Source organism: Sminthopsis crassicaudata, chromosome 3 (assembly GCF_048593235.1).
Source record: "Sminthopsis crassicaudata isolate SCR6 chromosome 3, ASM4859323v1, whole genome shotgun sequence".
Lineage (NCBI taxonomy): Eukaryota > Metazoa > Chordata > Mammalia > Dasyuromorphia > Dasyuridae > Sminthopsis > Sminthopsis crassicaudata.
This window is the reverse complement of record NC_133619.1, coordinates 36682972-36710108: the sequence shown is the minus strand read 5'-3', so window position 1 is coordinate 36710108 and position 27137 is coordinate 36682972. Positions and strand designations below refer to the sequence as shown.

At 38.6% G+C, this 27137-nt stretch overlaps 1 protein-coding gene across 2 annotated transcripts in view; it reads left to right on the top strand.

Moving 5' to 3' along the window:
* The window catches only part of GNB4 (G protein subunit beta 4), a 77466-nt gene that overhangs the window by 23053 nt on the left and 27276 nt on the right, over nt 1–27137 (top strand). Inside the window, exon 1 of one of the 2 annotated variants that reach the window (XM_074298253.1) lies at nt 5316–5454. The exons of the other annotated variant lie outside the window; for it this stretch is intronic. The gene's annotated coding sequence lies outside the window, so the exon portion shown is untranslated. Of the gene's footprint in view, nt 1–5315; nt 5455–27137 lie in introns of those variants that run through there. 2 annotated transcript variants of the gene reach the window in all.

The following is a 27137-nucleotide window of genomic DNA, read 5'->3' as shown; positions in this document are numbered from 1 at the left end:
CTTTAATATGGGTAAGATCAGTTGAAATGTACCTAAATAAACATGATGAAACAATGTCAGAGAGTTTATGGGGAAATGTTTAGGCCATTATTTGACTAGATAAAAGTAGAGTTTTCATTATTTCCACCATCTTATGGTCAGAGAATAAGACTGTTCTATATATGGATGAACCCTGGGCCATGACTTTCCATTATCTTGATATGCATAGAGCCTAGAGCTATATGAGAAAAGGAGTGCAAGGGAAAGAGCTGTCCAGACTGCAAAATATTAACAATGCTGTGGATTATGAAAGTCTAGGATTATAGGATTTTAGACCTTGAAAATACAGGGAAGCTTCAGAAATCTGAGCAGTAAGAGGATATGACAAAAATAGTACATTGTGTATAAATGGGCAAGGGGATAGATTCCAGATCACTGTTGTGTGCTGAGGATGTGTCTGTCTTCTGAGAATTAAACAAAGACCAATAAACACTTCTTATGGGGATAGATTAAGTGGCTACTTCCTCCAGATTCCTAAAAATACCTGAGCCACCACATCACTGGGTAGCAATAAAACCCTGATACTGTTAAGAACTTTCATTTTTAATTTTCATAGCTTATTGTAATGAAGATGATAATATGCATTAGAGGCACATTGTAGGAAAGATGAAAGGGGGTGGTTTGAACAGTCATATCTCAGAAGATCTAAGCAGGACCCTATTCCTGATACTCTAAATCTGAAAAAGAGTTGGAGGTTTTGTTGATTCTTGCCATTTCTAACATCAAGCATTCACCCTTACTACCCATAATTGTTTGTGGGATGTGAAGAATGTTGGGATATTGCATTAATACACTACATTCAGAGAAAAAAATATTTAGTGTAGAAGGGAAAAGCAATCAGACAATAAGCATTTATTAAGTGCCTATTATGTGTTAGGCTCTGTACTAAGTGCTGGGAATACAAAGAAAATTCTAACTAATGGAATAAAAATATCTTACAATTACCAACTCCAAAGTATAGGAGGTTTACAGTTTTTTTTTTTTTTAATTTTTGCTTTGTGTTTTTCCTCTCTTTTTAAATTTCTGTTGTGTTTTAGCACAAATCATAATTGCTAGATGGCTTAGATGCAATCTTGAGTGCTTAGCAAATGGTTTCTGGTAATGAAATTCTGTTCATCAATTCCACTTTAAGATTTGCAGTATGACTTTATGCTTTAACCAGCATTGGCTGCAGAATGATATGGCAGCAGATGAAGCAAAACACCAATATAATGAATGATGTTCTTGGAAGAGGAATCGTTGTGGTGATAATTAAAATTCACCCCCTTTGGTACTTGGATTTTATCCATTCAGCAGTTTCTCTGCCCAGATCATTTATTAGTCAAAGAGATATAGAAGTGTTTGCTTTATATTTATTCTAAAGATTTGAAGCAGTAGCAGCAAAATCCTTTTTTATGCTTTTAGGTTGGTAATGCCTTTAAATGCAATCTGTTTTAACAGGATAGGATTAAATGAGGAAAGCTAGGTAATAATCTTGCAAACTCTAACCCACTCCTCTCCCTCTCCCCCAGTTCCATCTTATATCAGGAACTACTGATCTCTGATTGATAGAAAGGGAATTTCTATTTGATTTTCCAGGAGCTTTCTCAAACACATGATAACCTTATCCTAACTAAATCTATAGCATTATCTGAGGGTCTCTCTGGTGTAAATAAGACTGAGGAGACGTATGTGTATGTGTATAGACACACACACATATAGGCATGAATGTATATCATACGCATACAAAGACAAAATAAAAATTAAACATTCTCTGGCCTCAAGAAGTTTACATTCTATCAAGCATTTTCTGGTAAACATGCATTTCAACTTTGGTAAGCATTAATGGTAAAAAGAAAAACAAAAAACCAATCTATAAAATCTATGCAATCTAATGGGGGAGTGGGTCCAATTTGTTCAAGACCATTAAATTCTCCTAATCTAGCCTCTCTAGTCTTATCGCCCAAAGTGTCCCCTCCTATTCATCCTTTTCCATTCTCTTCTTCCTCTTCCTCTTTTCCTTTCTCTCTTTCTTTCTCTTTTCTGTCTCCCAGGAAAGTATAAGAACTAACATCTTTTTCAAAGTCTTTTTTAATTTCTTGCAGGTGAAAGTGTCTATCTAAGAATGACAGCCTGGAACGCTGTGGGAGTATTCCAGCTTTGAAATGATATTATTCAAATCTCTCTCTCTCTTTCTTTTTTTTCCCCAACAAAGAGGCTTCAGTACACTAACTCCTCAGCAGCTTTCACAATTCAGTGTTGTTTCTTTAAAACTGTTTAACGTCAGAGATCTAATGCTATAGCAACCGTCCATCATATCGAATTAGCCCCCAAGAAAAGGAGGAGGGAGGAAAGGAGAAGGGGGAAAAGGGGAAAAAGTGCTCTTTTCTGCTGCATAGATTTCAGAGGGAGCCAATGCAATGGCTGCATTTGTTGTTTTAGTTGGGTATACAAATGTAAAATACCAGATAGCTAGCAAAGGAGGAGGCAAGCATTTGCAGCCCTTCTTGGACAATAGGCATATGTTTTTTGTTGTTTTGTTTTTGTTTTTCTGTACGGTGCTTGAAGCTATGCTCTAGAAGCTGTAGGGCAGAACTAAGTGGTAAGCTGGGGAGAAGCTTAAGGAAACTACAACATATTAGATCAGAAACTGAGAAGAACAAACGGAGTTCTAGCTTACTTAAGGGCTATTACAGAGTTGAAGGACACAGAAGTATTAGCCCCATTTTATAGATGGTGAAATCAAAGACCAGAAAGAGAAGTGACTTTCTCAATCAATTAATTGACATTTATTAAGTACCTACTATTTGCCATGCTTCATATCAAGTACAGTGACAAGGCAGTTTGAGAAGCCCTACCTTACACACATTTATTATGTACTTACTATGAATATATATTTTTACTGATCCTGTGATTTCAACAGCATGTAGGGAGTTTCCTATGAGAAGCTACCCCTAGCACATGGAGATCTGGTCTTTCCTGCAGTTTATAGTCTACAAAGATTTTTTAAAAATATAACTATCGGCATACAAGAGAGAAGGGTAACAATGAAAAAAGAGCCAGAGATGCTGGGTTCAAGTTCTGCTTGGGGGGGGGGGGGGGTGAGCTACCCAGTAGCTATATTAACCTCTTCCTATTTTAGGCAGCTCTCCTGAGTATAAACTATAGAGAAGGTACCAATATGAAGTGATATATGGGAAGCTCCTCACCAAGGACTTCCTTCTATCAATGAAACCACAAGTCTGGTCCCTGTCCTTACAGGCAGACCATTTTCCTCTAGAGATTATAAACTCAGTAAGAATGAGCTCTTCAGAAATCGCCAGTGTCCAGGCTATGTAAACACTGTTGAGAAATATGGGAGAGAACACGTCTGAGAAAGCGGTTATTATTGTTGCATCAGACCTTTAAGACTGGATCTAAATAGTGCCAAATAAAAGGAAAAATTGGTAGATATAGATTTAATATGTCTAGTATTATCACCCAAACTGCATAAATTTACAGTGAAATTATTGTTGATAAAATAAATGATAGTTGCCAAAAAAATAAAAAAAGATCATAAACTCAGGGTTAGCTCTGTGATACTGTGGATAGAACAATGCCCCAGTCAGGAGGTCTTGAGTTCACATCCAGCCTGAGCTGCTCACCATGTGACTCTAGACCAGGGGTTCTCAAACTATGGCCTGGCCCGTGGGCCACATTTGAGGACGTTGCGCCCGCCAGGTTATGGCAAATGGGCTGAGGGGCGGAGACAGAGTGTGAGTTGTTGCTTTTACCATAGTCGGGCCTCCAACAGTCTGAGGGACAGTGACCTGGCCCCTATTTAACAAGTTTGAGGACCACTGCTCTAGGTAAATCACAACTCCAATGGCCTCCATTGCTTTTTTCCCCTTTTTCTTCGTATTGCTCCCCAATGCTGATTCTTTCTACTGATTATCTCCAACTTATCTTGAATATATCTTGTCTTTATTTTTTGCCTTTTATTTTCTTGATGATAATGCAGCCCGGCACATAGTAGGTGATTAATGTGATTGCTGACAGATTTATTCGTTAGGAATTAGCTCAGGGTCTGGACGGAAGGATCTCAGAGGCCTCCTCGGATCCGTCACTCATCAGCTTGGCGCCAGGCCCTGGGCAGTGCTTCAGAGAGACAGAGGCAAAAGCCAGGCCCTGCCCTCAAGGGGCTTACTGTCCAACCGAGGGGACCTGAAGCTAACAAATATATACCAGGCCAACTAAAGACAGAGTAAAAGGAAACAACAGAGAGGAAGCACCGTAATTGAGAGGGCAGGAGCTTATGTAGACGGGGAGTTTGGTTGGGATTTAAAGAAAACTAGGGAAGTCCTGAGCCGGAGGGGAGGAGGGAGAGCTCTTTTCCGGTATGGAGGGAGCACCACGAAACGCAAGGACAGCCCCGGGTCAGGGTCACTGGGTGGATCATTCCCGTAGGGGAGCCGGGAGTGAGAAGGCTGAAAGAGTAGGCGGGGATCGAGTCGGGCCGGGCTCGCGGAAAATGGGGGCTTTGAACGCCGCACGAGAGTTTGGTCAGCGCGCCTGGGGACGATGGGGAACCGTTGGAGTTTCCCGAGTTCCCGGGATGAAGAGTGAGGTCGGCGTGCTGGGAAATCCACTAGCGGCTAAGTGGGGATTCCAGCGGGAAGAGCCTGGAGGCAGGCAGACCCCACGAGGGCGGGTCAGAGGAAAGCCGGGACGGGTCACTGGAGCTCGCACTGGGCTCTGAGGATTCCGGGCCTGCCCTCCAGGAGCTTACGCTCTCCCTTTCCTCGATGGTCACCGAGCCGACACGTGCGCCCTTAGTGGGGCCTTTGGTGCTCCCAGCCCCCAGCTCCTGGAGTCCCACTCTGCTGCAGCTGCAGAGAAAACCGAAGGGGGCCGGGAACGACCCTCCCCCTTCTCCACCCTTCTGGCCCCCTGTGGGAAAATAGGAAGCCGGCCGGGCTGCGGCCGCCTCTGGCGCATGCGCCGTGCTTCTTCCCCTTCCTCCCCCCTTTTCTGGTCGAAGTGGGTCGGTCCGCCGGAGGCCTGGCTGGGGAGCCGTACCATTGCGGCGCGGGGGCGGGGGGAGAGGGCGGTGCCTGCGCGGCCCCCCGCGGCGGCGTCGGGCACTCCCTCCTCCGCTAGCTGCTCGCAGGCTGCTCGGTTGCGGGAGCCCGACGGTAGCGGTGCGGGGCTCGGCGGCGGCGGCTGAGGAGGAGGCGCGGCGGCGGAGCAGGGAGAGGACCGGACGCGGCGCACCCGGAGGGCTCCGGACCTTCGGCTGAGGCGGGGAGCGGGCTCCCGGCGGCTGAGGCGGCGGCGCCGCGCTGGGTGTGGCCGGGCTGTCCGGGCCTCCGGCCCCGGGGCTATGAGCCGCGAGCACGCGAGCCCCCTGAGCCCGAGCCTCAGCTAAGACCGCGCGGCGGGCAGGCGGCCCCGCAGGTGAGCCCCGGGCCGGTCCCGCTTCTCCTGCCCTGCCTCTTCCCCCCTCTCCCCCTCCTCTCCTTCCCTTTCCCCTTCCTCCCTTCTTAACTCTTCCTCCTCCCCTTCCTCCCTTGTCCCTTTTTCTTTCCCCCCCCTTTCCTCTTTTCTCCCCTCCCTTCTTCTCCACCTGCAGCTTTCCCAGTTCTGAGCAGGGAAGCTCCCTTGGAGGCCTGCTCATGGGTCCGGACCTCCGGGAGCCGGTGGGGAGAGGGCGGGAGGAAGGGGACCGGAGGGGGCTTAGCGGCGGTGGGACCGCGGACTCCGGCCGCCTCCTGCCTCAGTTTCCTCAGCTGTAAACTGAGGATAGCACTGGAGTGGTGGTGAGTGACTAATGGCAGAGCACTCAGCACAGAGCGGGAGCTCCCCTTCCTTGGGGGCCGCCCGCAGCATGGCTGGCGCTGGGGAGAGCCCCGGGCCCATGGTCGGCTCGGGTTCCTCCATCTGTAAAACAAGGGCGTGAGAGGAAGGCTTCTCCGCTTCCCTCCCGCCCGATCCTGAGCCCCCCGGAGAGGCGGGGGCCGGGGAGGCCAGCCCACCTGTGGAGACTTCTCGTGGTCTCCCCCGCCCCCGAGGGGTACTCGGGCTTTGTGACCTCTGGGGAGGGGCGGTCTCTTCATTCAGTCTGTTCCGTCTTTGGGATAAGCCGAGGAAGCCAGGTGTTCTTTCCTTCTGGCATTTCTAAGCCTCCCTCTGTCTGTGTGGTCCCCGGCGCTAGGATAAGGTCCGAGCACGCGCACACCATTTGTGCCTTTCCTGTTAATCCCCTCACTTAGCGCCGTGCCGGGCTCTCGGGACCCAGACCACCCATAAATGCCTTTCTGCTTCTCTGCTCCCACCTCTCACTTCTCCTCCTGACCCCGTCACTCCTCTTTCCCATCGTCTCCTTAATGGAATATTCTTATCCAAGCAGCTCCTCCCGAGTTCTCTTCTCTAAGTAACCCTTACCAGTTTATGCAGCAGAGATCTCCAGACCCCCCTCCTCTGGACATTACAACCTATCCAAGGTTCTCCCAAAACGAGACGTTCAGAACTGAAAATGTGGTTTGTCGGCGCTCAGTAGGAGCATCATCACCTCCCCAGTCATATCAAGCCTAAGGTTGCTTTAAGATTGTCCCCCCACTGTCATGTTATCAATGGAGTTTGCTTTGTACTAAAGTCTTTTCCGGTGCCTTTCCCCTTCTCCCGGAGTGCTGGCCTTCCTCTTTTTCCAGGGGATGCCCTTGTGGCCCTTCCTTTCTAACATCTGAGGAGCTGGAGGGAGGAGAGTTATACTTGCCCTCCTGCAAGGTCTGCATCCCTGTAGTCTCTTCATGTATGAAGAGGACAAGGTGATGATTCTGTGAGTCTGCATTTGAATAGAGTGGAGTAGAAAGTGGATTCTGTTCCTAACTTGGTCTCCAATTCACTTTGGACAAGTTATCTTTGCTCACTGGGTCTCAGTTACTTCATCTGTGATTCTGACTTTCCTTCTTCTTTCCTCTGTTGATTTCCTTCTTGTATGGGTACTAGAGTCAACTTGCATCTTTTTGAGATGAGGACTTTTTTCTTTTCTTTTCTTTTCTTTTTTGCATTATTTCCTGTCTTCTGCTATCCTAATGTGAGAAAAGGATGACAGATTTAGAGTTCAGAAATAATCTAGTCTACGTATTTTCTTACAGATATAGAAACAAGATCAGAGAAGTCCAACTCTCGTAGTAGCAAAGCTAGTATTGAAACCCAAATTTTCTGACACTAAAGTTTTAGTTTTTCAATTATGCCGTGCTCTCTTTTCATTCCCCCATCCTCTCCTCCCCTCCCCCAGTTGTATCTTTAGCTTATTGCTCTGAGGATTTATCTGGAAGTTTGGGCTTTGGCCTTGCAAATGGTCACATACTCCTGGAGAATGAAAAAAAGACAGAGACAAGAGACAGAGAAAGAGATATAAGAGAGACAGCGAGAGTGAATGAGAGAGTCTTTGTGTATATATGTGGTAAAGCAGTCCTTAGATTTGAGTGCTATTTTACTTGCTTCAGGTCCAGCCAAGATTACTCATCTTTTTTAGAGAGCAACCTAGCCCAAGTATCCTTTAATTAAAATTAGATTGTACTGGAATCTTTCAGATTAATGGTTATTTAATTTTGTTTAAAGGGCAACTGGGTGGTGCAGTAGATGGAGCAATGGCCTTGGCATCAGAAAGATTGGTTTTCATGAGTTCAAATCTGGCCTCAGATATTTAACTAGCTGTGTGAGCCTGGGGAAGTCACCTTATCCTATTTGCCTCAGTTTCCTTATCTGTAATGAGAGCTGGAGAAGGAAACGGCAAACTACTTACATATCTTTGTCAAGAAAATTCCAGGATGAAACAATGAAGACTCAGACATAACTGAAATGACTGAACAATAAAAATTTATTGGAGGGAAAAAAACTTTAAAAGTTGGGAGAAGGGAAATAAATGAGGCACATAAAAGACCTACCTCATCTACAAATCAAACCAAAATATTCCATATAGATGATTATTAATGATGCCAGTGATATCAGAATATTTATTAAATGGCAATTCCCAAGTGTTACATTGTGTCCTTAACAATATTGGGTTATTAGCTTGGGATCCATGGACTCACTTTTAAAAATAATATTTTGATGATTGTTTTGATATAATCAAAATTTTCCTTTGTAATTTCATACACTTGATTTTATGCATTTAAATTAGTATTTTGAAAAAGGTTCCATAGACTTTACCAGATATCTGAAGGAATCTGTGACACAAATTTAAGGATCCCTGATCAAGAGAAATAAAATTAATACAATTCTGTGGAAATGTTACTGGGGAAAAAAAAAAGTTGTTTGTAAATAGAGAAACTGTATCTTGAGGAAAAGAGTCCTTTTTCTAAGATTTTTCCACTTCCCTGATAAATACATCCCTGCCTTAAAACTTTACTATTCATGGATTGAGAGACACGTGGATTAACAATGAAAGCAAACAGGTTTTTACTTGTGTTGCCAGTGGATCACTTTTTTTTTTTTTTTTTTTTTTTTTTTTTAAGTAAATTAGAGTTTGAATGGTTTCTCCTCCCTCTGACCTCTCACCCTCTTAAGTCTGCTGAAATGACTTTGGTTTTGGAAATAATTTAGGCCCCAATTGATCTTTGGTACATGATTTCTTTTATTAATTAAGTTCGGAACTCTATCTTCCCTGTCTTGTGAAGTAAGTTTGAGATAGGTACTTAATCTTTTGGGAGCTGCTTTCCTTATACATAAAATTATGTACAATTCTAAAATGTAATCCCTGTGCTTTTAGACCCTTCGACATATTTTCAAATTTTGTTTTTAAAAATAAGTCTTTTGGGGGCAGCTAGGTGGTGCAATGGATAGAGCTCCAGCCCTGAAGTCAGGAAGACCTGAGTTCAAATTTGGCATCAAACACTTAACACTTCTGCACTTCCTAGCTGTATGACCCTGGGCAAATCACTTAACCCTAATTGTCTCAGCAAAAAAAAAAAAAAAAAAAAAAAGAGAGAGAGAGAGAGAGAGAGAGAGAGAAAAGAAAAAAAGAAAAGTAAGTCTTCTGTGTGGGAGTTCAGCTTTGTTCATTTCAACTAAAGTGGAGAAATTCTGTCTTTCATAATTGACATATAGTTTTTAGATGACACTTTTTCCTTTTCACTACTCCAAGATTATTGAAATTTTATTTTTCATTCATTAGCTGAATCTTGTGCAGACGTAGACCAAAAACCATTGTTTTCCATAAGCACTTGTTTTCTCCTAGTGCAGTTCATTTTGAGATCAATTTAAAGAATAAGAAACTTTATTAGTGCCTAATGCTCAGAATAAGCATAAGCTTAGCCATCATGATAAAATAGTATTTGTGTTTTAATGTCCTACATGAGTTACCTTTTAAAAAATTATATATACATTTGTAAAGTTCTTTATGATGAGCTTAGGTTCTTAGACCCAAAAGTTGATAATGTTTATGCCTATGACCACTACTAATAGACACATTTGATAACTTTTTTCTTTTAAATCTGTGAAATTTATTGTCTTTCCAGGGGGGTGTAGTTTAAATATAAGGTACATCAGAATTTTCTCTTTTTTACATAAGTATTTGAACCAATTGAAAAGATAGTAAATTGGGGCAGCTGGTGGCACAGTGGATAGAGCACCAGCCTTGAACTCAGGAGAAGCCGAATTCAAATCTGAACTCAGACACTTAACACTTCCTAGCTGTGTGACCCTAGGCAAGTCACTTAACCCCAGCCTCAAAAAAAAAAAAAAAAAAAAAAAGAGAGAGAGAGAGAGAGATAGTAAACTTAGTACTATCTAAGTAATACTTAGGACTAAGTATTAGCTACATTGTTTCTGGATAGTTGCAAATTGAATTGTGATAATGAAATGTTTCTGTAAGAATCTTTTGCTGTTGATCCTAGAATGAATTTTCTTATTGTATTACTTTACCATAGCTTTGTTCATCAGTTGCGTTGATACTGGAGACTTGTAGTAAATGAATATTTTTTCTTTGGGTATGTATTATGTACCTGTATAGAATGTAAGTTTCTTGAGGACAAGGACTCTTATGTTTTCATCTTTGTATCCACAGTAGCTAGCACAGTGCCTTCTTCTCTCATTGCTTTTTTTGATTGGAACTTGTGATTTCATCAGAGTAAGAAGCAAGCACCCTTATAAGGGAACCTTTACTTGCAAATAAGGTGGGCACCTGATTTGCATTCTGTTTCTTCATACTTATTGGTTAATTAATTAGTAGGCTCCCTCCCCTTGCCTTAATGGGTCCCATCACATTCATCCTGATCAAGTGGGCAAAGAAGACTGAGGAAACACATGAATTTATTATGAAAGCAAACAAGTTATTTACATGGTGTCCCAGCACAGTAAAGATATTTTGTGGTATTCTGTTTTGGGGGATAACATAAATGACAGTGGAGAATCTTTGCGAAGACTAATTTTGGAATTTTCTGTGTGCAGTGCCTTTTTCTGAGACAATTGGGGTTAAGTGACTTGTCTAGGGTCACACAGCTAGGAAGTGTTAAATGTCTTGGGTCAATTTCTTATTGTTAGGAAAGGATTTAGTTTGCCTTTTCTTTCTTTCTTTTTTTTTTTTTTTCCCTGAGGCTAGGGTTAAGTGACTTGCCCAGGGTCACACAGCTAGGATGTGTTAAGTGTCTGAGACCAGATTTGAACTCTGGACTTCCTGAATTCAGGGCTGGTGCTCTATCCACTGCACCACCTAGCTGCCCCTAGTTTGCCTTTTCTTATGTCAGAATTTCCCAACTCTTTTATCCTTTATTATTTTGGAGAGTATTACATATTCCTAGAACCCTGTTCCTTTCTCCCCTCAGTCAGCATATAGAACCTTCATTCAAATCTCAAAGTGTTCCATGGTCAAGTTTGTTTGAAAAAAATAATACAATTAACATCATTACACCGAACATCATAAATACTGCATATAGCTTGATAGAGCTACTTAAAAGAAAAGCTCTTGCTCGGACCAAGAGGCCAAATTATATGTAGAATCTAACTCTCTCTGGTCAGGAGCAGTGGATGGTAACTAATCTAAGAACAGCCATCATAGACAAAATGTTGTTTAGGTTCATGAACTGTTTGATTTCTTAATGATATTGGACTCTCATCAAAGTTTAGAGCCAAAAAGATACTTAGAGGCTATCTAATCCAGTTCTTTCATTTATAGATGGAAACACTGAGGTCCAGTGAGGTTCAGAAAGTTGGCACCAGAACCCAGTTGTTGGACCTGGAGCTTCCAGTTCTGTCCTTTATGTTGCCTCACCTTGTATATAAGACTCTATTACTTCTACCGTTTCAAAGGGAAGGAAGCTATGTTGGGGGGGGGGGGAAAGCACGAATAGTATAAAAATCTCACTGCCATTATTAGTCATCCAAAAATTGCTAACAGTAATACTGCTTCTGCTTAGTATTATCTGCACTGGTCACTGAAAAGGCCAACAGTCCCTCCTGTAGTGTATGTATGATGAAAACTGCTCCATTGATGCTTTATTCCTTGTTGTTTGAGGATTCCCCTCTTTGTCTTACTGCTTAATGAATGTAAACATTTAATCTATTTTTTATTACAGTCTTGTTGTCTGCTGATGTTTACGGGTATTCATAAAATTCTCTGAAGTTGTTTCTCTTTTGTCTGACCCTATTTTACTATGTTTACAGTAGCTAGTTGTCCATTTCTGAGCAGCTGTATTCAGTTAGGCCTAAGCAAAATGGCGAAGTTTGTCTTTAACAAGAGTTCCATTTTCTCTGTACGATATATTTACAAAGGCACAAATATTCACTTGTTAAATCTTCATATCTCAGAGCTCCTTCCAAGATATATATCCTGAAATTTCTTTTCTTCTTCCCCTCATCAAAATGTACCTGTGTTTCTTTGGTGTTAGGATCTTAGTTGGTGATGACTTTAGTTTATCAGAGAAAGCTAATTCATTTACAAATATTAATTAAAAATTTAAGAAGATATTAATAGAGCATAATGGATTAATAGTGCTCCATCTCCGAAATGATAATAGGGTTTAAAGTAGTTTAGTGACCAAAAATCCTAAAGCAAGGGACAGTCATTCTGGGAATCTGGCATCATGGTAAATAAATGAGGAAATATTTTGGGAGAATATTTTAGTCCTCTCCAGTTACGTTTCCTAGGTGATTGACTTAATATTATGCCCATTCATAAGGCTGATATGGCTGTATTATTGTACATTTGCTATAGTTCCAGTAGAATGGTTCCAGAGGATTCTGTCTAACCCACCATTTAATGCAGAATATGAGGGGAATACTGTTAAAACTTCTCAGGAAGTTAACTTTAAGTTTTCTAGCTTCTTATTCCATTTGCCTGCCCTCTAGTGGAGATAATAACAAGCAACACAATAATTAAATTGGGGAAAAGAGAAAAATGGAATAAAAATAAGAAGCAAGATAGGGTACTGAACACATGATGTGGTCCAAGAATTGACTAATTCACTGTTTCAGACAACACTTCAAAATTAATCATAGTGTAAAGAAGAAAGGAAAAAGGAAGATTTGGAATATAGGCCTCCATTATTTAAAAAAAAAAAAAAAAAAAAAAAAGTAAATTTAGCCTCACAAAGTATTCTAACTTAATGTAGTAATTGCCATTTAAATCTGCCTTTAATATGGGGTGTTTTATCATTCAGTCAAGAGTCTCCTTTGAGAACAAATAATATTCCAAATAATATTGTAGAATACAGTAACACCTTATTATTAGCATGGTTAGTTTTTCACATGACAAAACCTGTCTTCTGGAACACAATTACATATTATAAGAGCCTAACATCACATAGACTAACCAATAAATTAGATTTTTCTCCATACCAGTACTTCTAGTTTACTTCTGTAAAAGTAATTTTCTTTCAAGATACCTAAAATTAAGAGAGGGTTACATCTATTTTGAAATAGGAAATATTAAGTTATTTTAATAAAGAATTTGAAGTATATTCTTGTATTTCTTCCTTTCCCATATTTTATTTGAATGTGGTCATTATATATCTTAGAAATTTGTTTTTATTGAATCTTTGGGTTCTTTCTGGCTCTATAATTCTACAGTTAGGGTCACTGCTTGTAAAGATTCTCTTTTGTAGTTGTCAGATCTCTTTCAAAGCACTCATTCCCTATCCTCATTCTGTTTAATCTGTCTGTGGCCTTTAACACTGTTGCTTGCCCTTTCCCTTGCCCTTTTTTGGGGGGAAGCTCCTTCTTTCCTGTTCTTCCTTTCCCGCTGCTCTTGGACTCCTTTGCTGGATCCTCACCCAGATGGGGCCCTCTATAACCATAGAAGCCCCTCAGGGTTCTGTCCTGTGCCCTCTTCTCTCCCATTTCATACCATCTCTGTGCTGATTCTCAAATCTATCTTTCCCTAGCTCTGCTGCTCACCTCCAGATGTTCAGGAAACATTTAAATCAAATGTGTCCAAAACAATATTTTACCCACTTCCTAATTTTTTCTCCCCCCATCCTCCCCCTGGCTTCAATCTTCTTTCCTACTGGACAAAGCAGCACTGTCCCTGTAGTCTTTCACTGGGAGTCATCCTGGATTCCTCACTGTTTTACCTTGTATCCTAGCTTTAGTCAGGGCCTGCTTATTTCATCTTTGCAAGGTCCCCAATAAGCTCCCTCCTCTTCTGTGACATTCACATTCCTTCAGTTCAGACTATTACAGTAGCCTGCTGGTAAATCACCTGCCTCGAGTCTCTCCCCATCCCAGTCTGTTCTTCATTTGGACATCAAAGTGATTTTCTTTTTATTCCCCTAAGATAATTAGGGTTAAGTGACTTAGTCACACAGCTAACAGATATTAAGTGTCTGAGACCCAGTTTGAGCTCAGGTCCTAATGATTCTAGGGCTGCTACTCTATTTACTATGCTATCTAGCTGCTCCTGATTTTCTTAAAAGTATAGGTCTGAACCCTCGTTAATAAATTCCAATGGCTCTCTTTTGCCTCAGGATCAAATACAAAAATCCTGTGTTTGGCCTTCAAAGTCCTTTATAACCTAGCCTTCTCTTATCTTTCTAGTCTTCTACCTTATTCTCTTTCTTGTACTCTTCAGTCCAGTGACACTGATTGTAATTAGGCTGTTCCTATAAGACATGTCATCTCTAATTCTGGGCATTTTGTGGGGCTGTCTCCAATGGCTAGAATGCTCTCCCTCCTCAATTCTACTTGCCGACTTTTCTGGCTTCCTTTAAGTCCCAACTAAAATCCCATATTTTTCAGGAATTCTTTCCCAACCTCTCAATGCTAGTGCCTTCCCTCTGTTATTTCCTCTTTATATATTGGCTTGCATGTTGTTTCCCTCATTAAATTCCAAGCTCCTTAAGGAACTGGACTACCTTTTGTCTCCTTTTGTATCCCCGGTACTTAGCACATTGAGTACATCACCTGACACAAACTAGGTGCTTAATAAAAGTTCATTGATGAATTTGATTTGTTGATGGAAATTTAGCGCAGACTTCTCCAGATGCTTCAGACACTTTGCTTCATTTTGGGATAGTACCACAGTAAGCAATATTTTGATCGTTTTAGTGATTAGTTTTTAAAAGCTGGCAAGTTTTAATAAATTTATTATAGTCAAGTACTGTGACCATTCAGTCTCAAAGACTGTGCTTCCCTACTACATTAGTGTTTAGTGTCTTTTCTGATTTTTAGCTGCAGACACCCATGTGTCACTGAACTTTTCTTTGATAATTTGATTTTAATGGGGATACTTTTTTTCAAAAAGTATCAAGTAGACTGATAGATTAAATATTAGGACTTCATGAGGGACTCTTTAATTTCTGTAATGTGGGAAATGATTTGACAATCATGAGTTTTTAAATTCTTTTTAGAGCTGAAAACAATTGTGGTCCAAACCCTTTAATTTCAATGAGAAAGTTTAACCAAGATCTGTATAGGTGAGGTCACTTATATAATTAGTTAATACAATTTCAGTACTAAAAATTCCTCCAATTCTTTAATTTTGTAATTCCCTAAAAATGCATATGTTTTCATGTGTTTGTGGCATGTTCACTTGTGGTAGGCAAAAAAAATTTTAGAAATCTTGTAAGATGTTCTAGAATTCTTAGATGAAAATGTAATATGATACTACTCAATTCCACTCAATTCAGTAATATTTAGTTAAAACCTACTATGTGCTAGGCACTGTGCTAAGTTCTGGGGATATAAGAAAAAGACATAGGTGAAGAAATGGGTGAAGACAGCATACAAAGGGAAACTGAAAAGTTGGGGCAGTGACCCTGAAAAGTGGGGCAGGGACCAAGGGGTACACTGTTTGGGGGAATTGAAGCCAAGCAGAGCTTGTGGTAGAAAATGGAGATACTCAGGTCCGTGCCTTCATTTATAGGGGTATTCCCCCACCATCACAGATGCTTGCCCCTCCTGTGGGAATAAATCACAGCTATCATTGCTACATCTTTGTATAAAGTATCTCACCTTTTTCTCACAACCTGACAGTGGTAGGTGCTCTTATTTATCCCCATTTTAGAGAAAAGGAAACTGAAGCAAGATCAGAGCTCCGGTTTTCCTGACTCCCAGCTTGATGCTCTGTCCACTATACCACCTAGCTGAATCTTGGATGTGTCCTCCTGCTGGTTGGTCTTAGTGGCCTCATTCATTATCTCTGACTGTCACCAAAACCAGTGAACACAGAGACTATCATTGGTTATCATCCCCCGTATTCACCACCTCCATTCTTATACTTCTATAATAACATCCTTTCCCCACTTCTTCCTAATTCCTTGTTTGTCATCCTGCTAATACCCATACTGCACCTCACCACTGCCTCTTTTTTTTTTTAATAGCTTTTTATTTACAAGATATATGCATGGGTAATTTTTCACCATTGACCCTTGCAAAACCTTCTGTTCCAATTTTTTCCCTCCTCCCCACCCCTTCCCCCAGATGGCAGGTAGACCAATACATTTTAAATACAATATATGTATACATATGCAAACAGTTATTTTGCTGCACAAGAAGAATTGGACTTTGAAATAATGTAAAATTAACCTGAGAAGGAAATCAAAAATGCAAGCGGACAAAAACAGAGGGATTGGAAATGCTATGTAGTGGTTTACACTCATTTCCCAGAGTTCTTTTGCTTCACCAGTGCCTCTTAGGTGACTGTCTTAGAGCCAGGACTCAGAAATGTAGTGCCTAGGAGCTCTGCGCAAGTCATTTCACTTCTGCTTGCCTCAGTTTCCTCATCTGTAAAGTAGAGAGTAATAATGCCTCCCACCCAGGGTTGTTATGAGAATCAAATGAGACAATCTTGCCACTGTGTCTGATACATAGTAGACACTATCTAAATGATAACTAAGAAGATGATAGATTAACTTTCTAGATTGTCCATCCAAATGTTTACATATACTCGTGGCACATAGTATTTCATAAATATCTGTTGATGAATCCTCATCCACTTCATTTTTTCTCTATGCATTTGGTTAAGTTTTTTGAGCAACCATTGGAAATATTCAGGAGACTGTAGGATGTTCCTGAGCTTGATATACTCAGCACAGGATCATCCATAAACAGAAGAGCATATGGAATACTCACCACCATACATAAGTGGTGACCAGAGAATGATCAAACAAAATTATTTCTGTTACATCTTTCAAAGAGCCTGGTATCATTTTGACATTGGCGTGAACTACACCTTGTTGTTGGAGAGTGTTTTAAAAATAGTATTTTGCTCTTTGTATAATCCAGCACTCTCACTACTGGGTCTGTAAGCCAAAGAGATCATTAAAGAGGGAAAAGGTTCCACATGCAAAAATGTTTGTAGCAGTCCTTTTTGTAATGGCAAGGAATTAGAAACTGAATGGATGGCCATCAGTTGGGGAATGGCTGAATAAGTTGTGGTATCTGAATGTAAGGAATATTATTATTCTATAAGAAATGATGAGCAGGGTGATTTCAGAAAGGCCTGAAAAGAATTACATGAACAGATGCTAAGTGAAGTGAGCAGAACCAAGAGAATATTGTACACAACAACAAAAAGAATATGTGAGGATCAACTGTGATAGACTTGGTTCTTTTCAATAATGAGGTGATTCAAAGCAGTTCTTAAATAGACTTATGATAGAAAGTGCCATTCACATCCAGAGAGAGAACTATGGAGACTGAATGTGGATCAAAGCATAATATTTTCATCTTTTGTTGTTTTTTTGGTTTGTATTTTTTTCTCGTTTTTTCCCCTTTTGTTCTGATTTTTGTGTGTGTGCAGCATAATAAATATGGAATTATGTTTACAAAAATTGCACATTTTAAACCTATATTGTATTGCTTGCTGTCTTGGGGAGGGGGAAGGAGAAAAAATTTGGAACACAAGATTTTGCGTGGGGGGGGCGGCAGCTAGGTGGCGCAGTAGATAGAGCACCAGCCTTGAATTCAGGAGGACCCAAGTTCAAATCTGGTCTCAGACACTTAACACTTCCTAGCTGTGTGACCCTGGGCAAGTCACTTAACCCCAGTCTCCCCCCCAAAAAAAATTGCAAAAGTGAATATTGAAAACTTATCTTTTCATGTATTTGAAAAAATAAAATAGTATTAAAATTTTTTTAAAAGTTTTGATTAGCTGAATTAAATACTTTTTTATATTCAGCAAAGAATTAGCACAGTGGGAGCTTCAATTCTCCACATCTTCCAGGCAGTTGTGATGATAAAGATGTGATCTGCTGTAAAATATCATTTGAAGAAAGCCTTGCCAGTTCCCTTCAGGATACCTTCATCGATGTTGCCTTATGTGTGCATGCATTATTCTTTGAAAACATTTTTTATAGCTGGGAAAACAGACATATGGGTTTCTAGTTATTGACAGTCTCTCAGTTGCCTTTTATAGGTAATAATAAGGCCTGGCTTTTTCCCATGACTTTCACATACTTTGAGAAATGGTCTTTTTACTAGTCTTGCTGCCAGCACATGGATCTCTTTTGTGTACTCTTGATCTCATCTGGCTGCCATTAGTGTAATCAAACTACTTTTTCCCATCGTTGTTCTCTTTTTAGTGCCATTTTCACTTCAGTTTAGTTTAATTCAGGAAACATTTACTAAATGCTTCCTGTGTGCCAGGCATACAGGTTACAGCTGGGTACTAAAAATTTTAAAGATACAAATGAATATTCCCTGTATTCAATGAAATTTTACTATTCTCTTGTGGAAGCACACCCAAATGCAATGCCTCCTTAGTCCTTGAGGCTGAAAAGTATCTCCTATCCTTGCATATATTTTCTGTCTTTGGTCTCTTGTCTTCCTTACGGTTTTATTCTTAATATCTTTTGTTTGGTTCAGTCTCTCCCTTATTATTTCTTGAAACTTTTTTCCTTATGTTTTTTGCCATTTTATGAAGCTATCCTGCTCATCGTCTTCTGACATCATTTTACTCTGAATATGAATGAGGATATTCTTTCTGTACTTGTGTGGCCCTTGGCTTCTGTGTCTCTTTATTTGGCAAGGAGATCCAAGTGTGTGTTAATCAAGATTTTTTTTTTTTTGCTCTTGGTTCCATTTCATTGGCTAAAGTTCTATATGAAATTGCTGTAATTGGTGAATGTCTTACCACCATTTATTTTCTTCTCCCCCCCCCCTTTTTTTTTTGCATCAGTAACTTGTTTAAATAATTCAAGTTGGAATATCATGCTCCCTTCCTCCCTCCATTTTGTTCTTTAATTTTGTACAGATCTTGATCTTAATTCCAACAAGTTGCTGATCTGTATTCAGACATATCAATTACAAGTGATTTCCTATCTGGTAGAATATCAATTTCATTTTTTGTTCTTGTTGCTTCTCATACCCAATGCAAGCCAATTCTTTTCTTTTGCTGAGGCAATTGCGGTTAAGTGACTTGCCCAGGGTCACACAGCTAGGAAGTATTATGTGTCTGAAACCACATTTGAACTCAGGTACTCCTGACTTCAGGGCTGGTACTCTATCTACTGCGCCACCTAGCTGCCCCAAACCAATTCTTTTCTTGAAGAAGGTATTTATAATGCATAGTCACATTGCTTCAGGAGCCTCCTTTGACGTTTCATCCTTTAATATAATACCACCATGTTTTTCAACTTTTTTTTTTTTTTTTTTTTTTTGCCTTATCTAGTTTCTCCTTTTCATAGAAGTCTCAAGTATCAAAGTCTATGTTGATTTAATTTGGAATAAATTAATTGAGTATTTCATAGAATTTATTAACTTCATTCTGTGCAACAGCAAGACTAGGAAAAAGATCATTTCTCAAAGCATGTGAAAGTCATGGGAAAAAGCCAGGCCTTGGTGGCATAATGGATAGGATGGTGGATGTAGTCAGAAATACTCTATTTCTGGAACTAATTGTATGATTTTAAGCGAGTCTATTCTCACTACCTTCAGTTTCCTTATCTGTAAAATCAAGGGTTTTGGACTTCATGACCTCCAAGATCCTTTTCCGTTTCTTTTAAAAAAAGAAGTTATCGGTAGTTTATAGATGAATTAAAGAGAATAGAGATGAATAAATAGATGGACAAATCTTAGTAAGAAGGTTTCCATTCTCCAATTGATAAATGGTCAAAGGATATGAACAGACAATTCTCAGATGATGAAATTGAAATTATTTCCACTCATATGAAAGAGTGTTCCAAATCACTACTGATCAGAGAAATGCAAATTAAGACAACTCTGAGATACCACTACACACCTGTCAGATTGGCTAAGATGACAGGAACAAATAATGATGAATGTTGGAGGGGATGTGGGAAAACTGGGACACTAATACATTGTTGATGGAGCTGTGAAAGAATCCGGCCATTCTGGAGAACAATCTGGAATTATGCCCAAAAAGTTATCAAACTGTGCATACACTTTGATCCAGCAGTGCTGCTATTGGGCTTATATCCCAAAGAAATACTGAGGAGGGGAAAGGGACCTGTATGTGCCAAAATGTTTGTGGCAGCTCTTTTCATAGTGGCTAGAAACTGGAAGATGAATGGATGTCCATCCATTGGAGAATGGTTGGGTAAATTATGGTATATGAAGGTTATGGAATATTACTGCTCTGTAAGAAATGACCAGCAGGAGGAATACAGAGAGGCCTGGAGAGACTTACATCAACTGTTGCTGAGTGAAATGAGCAGAACCAGAAGATCACTATACACTTCAACAACAATACTGTATGAGACATATTCTGATGGAAGTAGATATCTTCAACATAAAGAAGATCCAACTCACTCCCAGTTGATCAATGATGGACAGAAACAACTACACCCAGAGAAGGAACACTGGGAAGTGAATGTAAACTGTTAGCACTACTGTCTATCTACCCAGGTTACTTATACCTTCGGAATCCAATACTTAACGTGCAACAAGAAAATTGGATTTACACACATATATTATATCTAGGTTATATTGTAACACATGTAAAATATATGGGATTGCCTGTCATCTAGGGGAGGGAGTAGAGGGAGGAAGGGGGAAATCTGGAAAAATGAATACAAGGGATAATGTTATGTAAAACAAATTACTCATGCATATATGCTGTCAAAAAAGATATAATTATAAAAATTAATTAAAAAAAAAAAAAGTTTCCTGGTAGTTTCAATAGCATATAATAGGGGGGGAAAGGGAAAGAAATATACAGTTGTTTTTATGTTTTCCCAAATCATAACATGCCAAACTGACTCTTATTCCATATTAGTGCCATAAAAATGACAGGTAAGTGTCATGTCAGGAAAATAAACTAAACTGTATTCAATATGTAGTTTCTGAAGTATCAATTGTAGAGTACCAAGAAGCACACTAGGAATCTCAGATTTCCCTGAAAGTAACACCTCATTGTATGTTTGAGCCAAATAGACCAGAATAAAATTCAGGAAGGATGCTTTGGTGGAACAAAATCATCCCGGCACTTTATCAAACTGTGTGTCCTTTCTTTTTCCATTAAAGTTTCACAGATTATTTTTCTAATCCAAAGATGTTCTTGTAATATTTTGGCAGTGCCCATTTGGTATAAGTTCATATATTTCTCATATTTCTTAATTCATATTCATCATTTCTTTAAGTATGGTAACATTCCACTAGGTTCATGAGTAAACCATGATTTGTTTAGTCATTTCTTAATTGATGGACATTTTTTTCCTGTTCTTTGTTATTATCACATATAATGCTATGAATATTTTGGTATATATGGAGACTTTCTTTTTGTCTTTGACTTGAGTTTCACCAATTGCCTATTGGCCATTTTATATCCAGTAGATATCCTAGAGACATCTAAAAATTCAACATATATAAAAATGAATTCATCAGTTTTTCCCCTAAATGCTCTGTTCTTCTAGATGTTCCAGTTTTTATCATGTGCCCCACCATTAGTCCAGTGTCTAGGGTTTGTAATTTTAACATTATCCTGGACTTATTTTCTCTCCTTCACTTCATTATCCAGTCAGTTAGCACTCTTAACCTCCTCCATGTCTCACATTAGAACCCTTCTTTCTTTTTTTCTTTTCTTTTTTTTTTGGGGGGGAGTGAGGCAATTGGGGTTAAGAGACTTGCCCAGGTCATACTGCTAGGAGGTGTTAAATATTTGAGACCAGATTTGAACTTAGGTCCTCCTGATTCAGGGTTGATGCTGTATCCACTGTGCCACCTAGCTGCACCAGAACCCTTCTGTCTAGTTATACAAGTATCATCTTAGTTTAGCCCTATTGGTAAAGAGATTTCCTCACCCTATCAGTGAAAGTACGGTCTGCGCTAAAGTAAAAATCAAATGGACTAGTAGAATATATGTGAACTTTAAAAATTTTTCTGATAATCACAAATTTGAAATAATTCTCCTTTCAGTAAACCTTTTACTTCTGTCTTATAGATTTCACCTTTTAAGAAGCAAAAAGACATGTGTATGCTTCAGATGTCTAGACAACTTAAAATAGGGATTTGGAGAATTACTTGCTTTAGCTTTGGTAACCATTATAGCTAGCTATATATACTGACTGATACAATTGCTTAATTGTACATGCCATAAAATGTTTCATTTACTACTAGTTTTGTGAGAATTTTAAGAGAGAGCGCAAAGGAAAACCATCTGAATTACACATCTGTGCGTGTGTGTATGTGTTTTTAAAATTCATTTAACAAATTGGCTTGGATACAATGGTTCATTGGTATCATTCAAATTATCGTAACTGGTACGGCTCAGCTGTTTTTATAAAATGTCTGGATTTACTGCTTTCTTCCCAACTTTGTAATGGTCTAACTACATGATGTTATTTAAAGTGCATAAAATACAATACTTATTGGAAATTTTTCTATGTAAAAGAAAAACTTAAACTTTATTAGTCAAGAGGAAATTAGTACTTAGTGTCTTTAAGAATTTGTATTTAAATTTTTGAATTTTAACAGTTGATGAATGCAGTGAACTCTGTTTGCTGTTGGGTTGAAAACATTTGCCATAATTTTCATCATCTTTCTTTTAGGAAACCTGTTATTTGCTACTGTTATTATTATTGTTTTTTACAATTGTGAATTTTGTCTTCTAATTATAAAATCCTATAATCCTGGCATACTCTTTGAATGTATGAGTGTTAGTGAATTTATTTAATGGATTCTATAATTTTAATGTAATTAAATATTATACTGACTTATAAAATTATTCAAGTATTTTAAATTTAGTATTTTTAGGAACTATCTTGGATAAGGAAATTTTTTATGTATATTTACAGTACTGATAACTCAGTACTGTAGCTCAGTTTAAGAATGATATGGATAAGCTAGAGAGGTTCCCAGGGAGACACCTAGAATGAAGAGCCCTAAGTCCATATCTTTGGAGTAATAATTGGAGAAAAGAAAAAAGAAAAGATTTAATGGGAATATGATAGCTGTTTTTCAATTATATGAAGGGCTGTCATATGGAAGAGGGGTTAGATTATGTGGAAATGGCAAAACAACAAATTTAGGCCTGATATCAATAAAACTTCCTGTTAGAATTGTCCAAAAGTGGAACAGAAAGGAGCCCACCATGCCTTGAGGCAACTCAGAAGTTTTCTGACACTATCCAGAGTCTTTGAGATTGTGGCTTCTTTTTGTAGATGTTTACCAAATTATTCTTTTAAGAATGCTAGAATTTTGCCAAGAAGTAAATTAATTTGGACCCACTTTTGTAAATTGCTTTCTTCCCAATTCTTTGCTGTTATGTTTTTTGTTTTTTGTTTTTTTCTTGCAGAGGGGAGTTGGAATGACATTTGTTCTTCATTTCTGTGGTACCTTCTCTTTTTCTTAAGGCCACAAATCAAAGAATGACTTCACAAATGAAAGGACCTGTATGGGAAGTGAACTTTGTTCTAACCTGTAACTCTTATGGCCAATTCTGCTGATTTTCAGAAATTCTTTGTACAAAAGAAGTGTTGATAGTTTCTTTTGTTAGAATGGAAAGAGAAATCTCAAGCTTTTGACTCTAACTTCTGTTCATTAGTGTTTACTATTGCTTGATGTTTTATAATATTAATAAAGTAACTTTAATGTGTTGAATCACATATTTAGAATTGAACTGCTCTCTTTTTTAAAAAAGACCAGTTGATTGTACTTGCAGATTTTTAGGACAATTCTTTGTGTTCTAAGGATGAGACTACCCAGTGTAGGCTCTCTCCCATCCCTTTGAGCTTCAAAGGGTATGAATATATGATCAGATTTCTAAGCAATATAGTAATTGCACTAAATTTACATATTATGCTGTCAGTTAATGATGGTTATTTTGGATGGGGAGGGGAGAAAGCAAGTTGTTTCTTTTGAAGTGAACAAATATCCCAGAGATAAGTAAAAATAAAGTGACAAAAGGATAGTGACATTGAAGAAAATAGGCAAAAAAAAAACATTCTCTATGTAAATTAAATGACTGCCAAATAAATGTGCATGCATTCTACTTGAAATAAAATTAATCCTGATATTTACATATTCATCCAAAATAATTTTTTCTCCTTCCTCCTCAATATAGTCTCTCTCCTTTCACATAGCTTCTCCCCTAAAAAATCCCCTAGTCAATAGTAACATAAAATTTGGATATCCAGGTTGCTATGATGGTCCAAACCTTCAAGCAATGCTTTTTCACATGCCATTTTCCCTGATCCAGGCAAGAAATTATGGTGTTTATTGTGTTTCTCCCATAACAAATATATATATATATGCTTATAGTTATTAATTATTGTTATTAGCAATGAATAATAACAGTAATAGTGCTATTACCTAACATTTGCCTTTTTTTTATATTAAATCCCAGAAGCAGAAAATGGCTTGTTTTGAAAATTAAATCAACCTCTCTCCATATTGTCAAGGACCTAACCAAACATGAGAGATTGATTTTATTGTGATTTTATTTTTAAAAGCACTTGTTAGATTTTTTAAAAGACAGTTTTTAGACTCTAATTTTCAATCTGATCCCATTAAACATTGTAATGATTGTTTTTTAGCTGGTAATAATTAGAATTGTCCATTAGAACTATCATTGCTTGACATGTGGCACCAAAGTCAAAGCAAATAATTTCAGAAATTTTAAACTCAACTCTGAGACATCTGTTATGATAGCATTGCTATGGTCATCCTGGTTGAATAAAGCCAAAGAACTCATGAAGAGGATAAATTGCATTTACGTCTATATTAATTAATTTAAAATTATGCATATTTAAAATGCAAAATTTTAAAAGTCAAGCAATTAGAAAATTACATATTTCCTGAAAATTGTGGTAGTTTCACTCATTGTATTAATACATTTTATGCCCAGCATAGTGCCTCACAAATAGTAAGAACTTTATAACCTTTGTTGACTGATTGAAGTGATCATAATTTGTATGAATCAGCAAGCATTTATTGAGTGTTTGCTGTGTTCCTGATGCTGGGAAACAAGGCAAAAGTGAAACTATCCCTGAATATATTTTAATAGAGATGACATGTATGTATATACAAACACATGTATATAGGTATATACATATATTTATATGCAAAACACAAGTTAACCATGGAAGGAAAGTTACTAGCAGTTTGCAGGGAGCAGGAAACCTGCAGGCTCTCTAATTATTGCTGTGCCTATGGTACCTATATACCTAATCTGTCCTTATCCTTTCTTATTCTACATTTCTCTCAGTGACCTCATTAGCTTAGTGACCTCTCCAGTGAACTTATTTTGCAAACACTATCATCCTAGTCACCTGGGTTCACTGCTTATCTTGTCTCACCTTTCTATGCTCATTCAGTTACTAAGTCTTTCCCTATCCATATCTCCTGCAGCCACCCTCTTCTTTGCATTCACATGCCTACCACTTTTTCAGTACTCATCACCTCTCAGACTGTTTTAACAACTTCCAAAGTGAAATTCTTGAAGTATTGATCTAAACATATCCCTCCCCTGTTTAATAAACTCTACTGACTCCCTATTTTCTCAAGAATCACACAAAAACTCCTCTTTAGTACTAAAATCTTTCCATCTAATTCCAACCTACCTATCCAAGCTTATTTTACATTACTCCCCTCCACACGCTCTATGACCTGTCAAAGTAGTCTTTTAAATTAAAAATAGATATATGTATAACAGATGTAGATAGGTTTTTGTCTATTTTACATAAGCTTATGTGTTTTCTTCCTTGATAAAATGGTACCCTAGTAGATAGGAGGCAGGGAGACTTGATTATGGACTTGGAGACAGCAGACCTACAATTTTGTTTGTACATGGCTGTTTGCATGTTGTCTCCATCATTAGATTGTGAGCTTTTTGAGAGCAGGGGATTTTATTTTTATTTTTATTTTTGCCTTTCTTTGTATGCACAGGGCTTACTACAGTTACCTGAGGTTGTTGCTGAGTTACTCAGTTGCTTCCAACTCTTTGTGACTCCAAGGACCAGATCATGCTGACACTGCCCATGAGGTTTTCTTGGCAAAGATACTAGAGGAGTTTTTGCCAATTTCTTCTTTAGTAGATGAAGGCAAAAAGAAGTTAAATGACTTATCCAGAGTTATAGAGCTAGTGTCCGAGGCTAGATTTGAGCTCAGGTCTGGCTGACCTTAAGCCCAGCACTCCTCTGCTGATCAATCTATTTTCCTTGATTGATACATAGTAGGCACTTAAATGCTATTGACTGATTGTGACCATAAATCGCTTACTCAAGCTTAAAATGAGAACTTTAGTATTTGTACTGTCTGCCATATAGATTTGTTGTAAAGGAAATGCTTTGTGAACTTTAAAACATTAAATTATGCAGCATGCAAACAGTCTATTCTAGAGAAACTCAGTCTGAGAGGAGATTAGCAGTGAACAAAATGTATAGGAAGGATTGATACAGATACTGTTTCCCTTAATTTTATTTCCAAAGCAGTGTTGGTGGCTGCTGTTTCTCCAGATGTTATTGATACCAAAATCTTCTCAGATCCAGTTCAGAAGAGTATTACTATATTGGGATGCTCCATGTTCAAAAGAAAACTGAGAATGACTTTTCAAATGTTCCATTTATGATGAATGAAAATTTAATGAATTCACCTAGTTGAGCAGTGTTTTTAGGTACTAGAGTGGACTGGTGACAGACACAAAAGTTTCGTTTCCTCCTAGTAATTGTGATCTCTTTGCTGCTATTGTTCAAACCTTGTTTTTGGTTCCCAACTGACAACTTCCTTTTCCTGTCCCCCTCAACCCAACTCTTCCTTCAAGACCCTCTTTTTAAAGCTTGTGCTTTATTGTTAACATATAAGTTTTCATTGTACTAATCTTTTTTCTTTTCAACTCCTTTCACCTTGTACTCACTAAAACCTGGTTCCCTCCTGATATCTTCAGCTCTGGCCGGACTTTATCCCCATGACACTCACTGGTTGGTGGGAGATTTAGAATACTTATTGATCCCCATTGCCATTTCCAATGGCTCTCCATCCCATTCCCTTAGCCGAGGGGGTCAAGGTATCATCTCATGTTACTCCATGTGCTTTTCACTATTTTTTCTTTCATCCTTTTCTCTGATAATGAAGTGATGACTTCTCTTTGACAAGGCAAACTTTTCTACATGAATAGTGTGATCTCATCCTCTCCAGCAGATTTCCCCTCTCACTGATTTTAAGTCTTTTTTTTTTTTTTTCCTAATGACTCTATTACCGTAGATCAGGGATTCTCAAACTAGAGTCCGCAGGCCAGATGCAGC